This window comes from Schistocerca gregaria, unplaced genomic scaffold (genome assembly GCF_023897955.1).
Source record: "Schistocerca gregaria isolate iqSchGreg1 unplaced genomic scaffold, iqSchGreg1.2 ptg000454l, whole genome shotgun sequence".
NCBI classification, from domain to species: domain Eukaryota; kingdom Metazoa; phylum Arthropoda; class Insecta; order Orthoptera; family Acrididae; genus Schistocerca; species Schistocerca gregaria.
The window spans coordinates 216,421-223,304 of record NW_026061873.1 but is presented as its reverse complement, the minus strand read 5'-3'; positions in this window follow the sequence as shown (position 1 = coordinate 223,304).

Here is a 6,884-nt window from a genome sequence, read left to right as displayed (position 1 = left end):
GTGTCCTTCTTTTTCTCATTGTTGTCGATGGACCTGTGGCCTCTGCCAGTCCTTTGGTTGCCCCTGCCCTGTATGTGGATGATTTCTGCATTTGGGTTAGTTCCTCCTCGATGGCATCGTCAGAGCGGCAGCTCCAGGGAGCTATACAGCGTGCATCTGCATGGACCCTCTCACACAGGTTTCAATTCTCTCCTTCAAAATCGCGGGTGATCCACTTCTGTCGCCGTACTACGATCCACCCTGATCCAGAGCTCTATCTCGCTGCACAACGATTGCCTTTTGGTCCCACAGTTTCGTTTCCTGGGTCTTCTTTTCGACAACAAGCTCACTTGACTGCCACATATCAGACTCCTGAAGGTAGAATGTTTCTGTAAACTCAATGTCCTTCGCTTCCTTGCCCACTCCTATTGGGGTATGGACCGTTGCCTCCTTCTCCGTCTTTATCATGCTCTAGTTCTGTCTCGCTTGGACTATGGTTGACAAGTTTATGGTTGTTGCTCCTTCCACACTGCACATGCTGGATCCAGTCTACCATTGTGGTATCCGTTTATCAACAGGGCTAGTAGGGAAGGCGCTGGTGACCAGTCTCCTGGTTGAAGCTGGGATCCACCCCCCACTCTGTTCGGCGGTCCCAGCTTCTGGTGCCTTATGCACTCGTTATCCGTTCCTCTCCTACGCATCCTTCCTATTCTATCCTGTTCCCAGACCATGGACGTCGCCCACCCGACTCCCGACCACAGGCGGGTTTATCGGTTGGGCTCCGCCTTGCATCTCTTTGTCGTGTTTTCAGCTTCCTTCTTTGTCCTGTCTTCCTCGCTCCGTTCCCTCCACCCCCCCCCCCCCCCCACCCCCCTCTTGGTTAGTTCCTCGGTCTCGAATTCGGATGGATCTCTGCCGTGGTCCGAAAGATTCCATCCCCCCTGGTGGTGTTCCTTTCCTTTTTCCGCCGAATTTTGTGGGAGTTTTGGGATGCTGTCGTTTTTTAGACTGATGGCTCTAAATCTACTGATCATGTTGGGTATGCCTTCACGTCCTCTATTGGAACGGAAAATCATCTGCTGCCATCTACATGTGGGGTGTTTACTGAGGAATTGATGGCAATTTCCCAGACTCTTACCTTCATTAAAGAGTCCCAACACAACCGCATTTTGTTATGTACGGACTCGATGAGTGGCCTTCTTGCTATTGACCGGTGTTTTTCGCGCCATCCCTTGGTCTCTGCCATTCATGACCATCTCGCTGATATTCACCGTGCTGCTTGTTCCATTGACTTTCTTTGGGTCCCTGGCCATGTTGTCATCTCGGGTACTGAGCTCGCTGTTCGTTTGGCTGGAGGTGCAGTCACTTACCACCCATTTTCTGTAACCCCTCCTGCAGACGATTTACGGCTCCACATCAAATCCCACTTCGCACAATCATGGGCCCATACTTGGTTCGCTACTCCTCTCTCTAATAAACTTCACGTGATTAAGGTGACCACAGGCCTGTGGCGTTCTTCCTTTCGCGTCTCCCGAAAGACTTCACCACACTGTGTCATCTCCGCATTCGCCATACCATGCTGACCCATGGTTTTCTTTTGCGTCATGAGCCACCCCCACTTTGTGGTTGTGGAGCCTTCCAGTAAGTTGCCCATATTTTGTTTGAATGCCCCCTTCTTTTGGCTCTGCGTGCTAAGTACAGACTGCCCCACACTTTACCTTTGATGTTGGCTGACGATTCCCGGATGGTCTCTCTGGTTTTCGGTTTTCTCCAGGAAAGTGGATTTTATTCTCAGTTTTAAGGTATTGGGGCAGGGCGGTGAGTGTTTGTGTGTCTCCCACTGTAAGCCATGTTTGGAGATTCCAGACTCATCTCCCTGACAGAGATAATCATTTCTTGCCCTTTTACTCAAACCAATCCTTTAAAAAAAAGGTAAAACAGTCTCCTTTTACCATAGGTTGCACATCTTAAGTCACAGGTGGTCTTGCCTATGCTGCTTCAGCATAGCGTTGGGTTTGTTCTCTTGCCAACTTGCCTCATTTTGTTTTTTACGATTTACAACATGACTGCCCTGTTACGTTTTTGCCTTCTTCCCTTTTATTGTTCTGACTTTCCTCAGATGTCCCATTAGCGGAATGGACCCTATTTGAAACAATTGACTGATGACCTTGCTGTTTGGTCCCTTAAACCTCAAACAACCAACTAACCAGTCTCCTCCACACGGCTCTCCTCTGATTCCCTTGGCGCCACCAGTGGAGATCAAGGAGGCTGTAATTTGCAGATTTGCCACTCAGTCGTAAAAGATGTGTCAGTATTCTGGTGCCATATGAAAACATGGTAAGTTTATTCTACTCCATTCACAACTGCATTAGATCATTGAAATAAATCAGAAAAGCATGGACCCAGGACTGAAGGCACTTTTTTCCCAATCACTATTCCACTGATCTTACTAAAAGTTGAATCTAGTGCTGCATGTCATGAATTTGGTTAATCATTCCTATTTGATAGCTTCCTGGTTCAACAGAAATGAATCTTGGATGTAAGATCATACCTATTTCTGAGTAAATCCAGACAATTTTATTTTCAGTGTTACATATATTTTCCTGCATCTTAAAAGATTACAACACACAAAGAAAAGGATTTGTCAGAAACGGTGAGAGGTCATCAGGCAGTGCAGATAAGGATGCACAACATACACTCACTTTCATAATGAGCACTTTGTTGCTTCCAACAAACATTAGACACAATTTCAAACCTCTAAATGCTGAACAACAGATATGTAAAATATTATCATTTGCAAAATACCAGAGATTCAAAGAAACCGCAGTGTATAAAACAGCTTTAAATAATTGTAATTGTAACTGATAACAATTAGAAACACAATAGTAAACTTTTCCTCCTAGTTTGTATTTGGCCATCTCCCATAGCATTTTCAAAGTTTGCTTGAGGTCCAATACATCCTGGCCTATGGAAACCATATTTCCAGTCAGAGAATTCAAACAAAAGTTTTCTAAAATCCATCATATTCATTTAAAATAAAGGCTTAAAACAACAAATGTATTAAATTTCTGCTTTGTGTCCTTTAGCTTTATCATTTTTCATGGGTTTTATTGCATGCTGTTGAAACTTTAAGAACACACAATCATAATATGGTACAACACTTGTTCCTGTCGTTATATGTAATAGGCCATAGTCAAGTACGAGGGTTGAGTGAAAAGTAATGCTCCACCTTCGTTAATTGGGTTTGGATGGCAATATCTTAATAAATCACATGTAGACATAGTCTGCAGAACGTGATCCTTAACTAAAAGTATTCACTTTTCCACATAATCAACACGAGCCAATTGGATAAATTTCTGCCAACAATGAACAAGTATTCTGAATCCATCACAGAAGAAGTCGACACTGTTCCTGAAACCAGTCTCACAGTTCTCTCAACGTATTCATCAGAAGCATAATGTTCCAGCAGATCGCCTTTCATTATCAAGAACAGATGGAAGTCAAATGGTGCTAAATCTGGACTGTATGGAGGATTCTGTATGGTTGTAACGTGCTGGGTTGTTTCCTCACCTGGGACACCACATGTAACGTGCCGGGACATGTCCTTATTTAGTAGTGTCATTTAAAGTTCACGTCACAATCGGATGTACCGGTACTGAAATATTTCCTCGCCCAGTGTTCTCGATCTAACTTGCTCTGCTTATTCAATTTTGTCTTCCCGGTAGCTACGTCTGTCTCACCTAAATCACACTGAAATTAAGAAGCCAGGATCCTAGGTTAAGTTTTCCAAAATCAAAAGTCAAGATTGTATTGATTGTTGAACATTTATGTCAACCACATGGCGATTTCTTTGTTCTCACTAGCACACAGAATATTCATGTGACCAGACCTCTTACACTTAATCGTCACATTAGGAAGGTTAAAGACTTCCAGTCTTTAACAAAGTTCACAGTCACAATTACCGAAAAAATTGACCAACTTGCTGCACTTTTGCTCCAAGAGAATCTGACCGAGAACTAACTAGAGCTGCACTAGCTCCGACCTTAAATAGACGAGCGCTTGAATGTTTGACTATTCTGTTAATATATTATAGTTTATAATTTCCCAGGGTTAAAATGATCCTTTCTAACTGGTTTTTAAGTTAACTATTGGGTTTATTATTTAACTAACATGAGTAAGCTGTATCAATTTAAATACGCGAAACTAACTTATGCATCCGCCGTGGGAATTCCCGACTTGTAACCACGGTAGCCCTTTAGAACAATAATTTTTACATATTCAAATTTACTTAATTCTTAATTAATGCACTTACAAAGTTGAGACTGGAGTCACTTTACGTAGAAAAATAAAGATATCAAAAATATCAAAACAGATGTCGGAATTATTTAGTAGTTTGGTCACAATTGGCACTGAAAGTCATACAGGCAACATATTTTAAGTCTTAATATCTATTGAACTAACAGACTTTGGGTAAATTTAAACACTTTGCTGGAATCAGTAAAATTTAGGCTTTCTTTTGGATGCAGTCTTATAGCTGAATTTGATCTATTAGCTCACTCGAATGTTACTTAATATATATTGCACAATATGTCATCGTCCATAACTGTTAATAGTATGCATTTCCAATAAAACTGATTACCTCATTGCTTTTAGAATATATACTAGAATGTACTGAAATAATAGGTTTTACTAGGGGAATTTTATTTAAACTATTTCTGAATTCTGTGCTATGAGGCTGAAGGCCACAGAATCTGTAGTCGGGATCTGAGTAGTGAAAATGAAAAAAAAAAAATTAAACGTTCATTGCTTAATTAGGTTACTGAAGTAGCGTAAGACCAAAGCAGGATAGCAGTGGGCAACCCTGCTTCGATACATGGTGGTGAGATTGTCCCTGAAATTCTTCTGTGGTTACACGTGAAGCAATAATGTGACCCACACATTCTTGTGAAATGCTGATTGTGCTTGAAATTTCTCTCTGACTGATAAGACGATCGTTCTGAATCAGTCATCGGTTTGCTTGTGAAACTCAGTGGTTGCTGTTCCAGGACATCCAACTCTGTCACGCCAGTCAGATGTTCTCGCATCAACACCTTTAAACTTACACGCCCAATGACGGACAGTACTCACATCAACACATTCACCATAAAATGCTTACATTCTCTGATGAATCTCCTTTGGAGTGACACATTCTGCTGTCAAGAATCAAATGACTACACGTTGCTTAAATGCATTGCCCTACCGTCTGTAGTGTTCCATACTTTACACTGTAACACTACAACACTACAACAGTTCAATGCTTAGGCTTCCTGCCACCTGGAGCTGTAGAGGAGAGGCTACAGAACAAGCCAGTACCTGCCACATACCAATGCTGTCAACAGTTGAAATGTTACGGAGGTGAAGGCATTACCTTTCAGTCAACCCTCGTACACAACATGTTAGTTTGAGCTTGGTTTCCTATTAATAACTGTAATATCTAGAGTGTTACCTGGAAAGTGTGTGCAGCTACAAAGTAATTCATTGTTACTCTAGCGCTTATGAGCCTCTCTCTGTAAGAGTGCTTGCATCACAAATGTGTGCTCTTAGTATAATATTTCCTTGTAGATATTTGTACACACTACTGTGATTCAGTTGCGAATAGTTTCCTTTATAATTAGTAATTGTGGAAAGAGAAATGTCACAAGCGCACTCAGTATGATCGGTAATACTGGTTGCCTGTTGTTGACTCCCCACACCTTGTCTCAAGTACGACTAATATGAACGATGTATGGTTACATTATTAAGGATTTATTGTTGTTGTGTGTTTTTTGTTAGTTTAATGTGATTATGCAGAAGCTTATAGAGAGATAGTTTTTGATACGATAGTTTGATATACACATTGCCATCTCTTCATATTATTATACTTCATAAATACTAGATGTAGTACTGCATCTACGTTCCTTGATGTAATTTAATTATATCTGACTCCAGTATGTTTAGAGAGTCAGCTGCTTATGACATGGGTGTTTTCTGCTTTCTACACGTTATGGTTTGTACACTGTTTTTATTACGTTTGTATGGCATGTATACATCATGTGCCCCCTGTACGTATGTTTGCCATTTGGTTGATTTTTTAAAATGCCTTTGTTGAACACAGCTTTGTTACTGTTATACATTCGTACAAACTTGACATAGGAGTGTTTTTACCTAATGTTATGTATTATGCACATTCACGCTCTTTGTTTGCATGATCTTCGAACTGTTAACTTCGACACTTCATATCTTAGCTGTGTACCTCACAGACAGTTTTTTACTTTAGAATTCCAACACTACGTTCACTGTTTCATATATTTTCATTATGATAATCGTTTTCCGTGTACGATGAAAGGTATGAATTCTGATCATGTGATAGTAATTTTCTCGAAAAGGAACTCTATTTAGTAATCTTACTGGGTCCTCTGTTCATTTTCGATGTCAGATTGCTGGCCAGATTGGCCAAGCGGTTCTAGGCGCTACAGTTTGGAACCGCGCGACTGCTACTGTCGCAGTTCTAATTCTGCCTTGGGCCTGGATGTCCTTAGGTTAGTTAGGTTTAAGTAGCTCTAAGGTCTAGGGGACTGATGATCTCAGAAGTTAAGTCCCATATTGCTCAGAGCCATTTGAACCATTTTGATGTTAGATTCCATTTCCTTCTGTTTGGTCTTTTACATAAATGGTAAATGACCAAAACCAGTCATAATAAAAAGTAACCTCTCACTACACTTACCTCTCTGTGAAAGGAATTATTAGTTGAAGCCATAGTGTTCGCAGTTAAATTTTTCTGTTACCATAATCATACGACCTTAAAGCTTTTTAAAAAACTGGCTCAGAGCACTATGGGACTTAACATCTGACGTCATCAGTTCCCTAGACATAGAACTATTTAAACC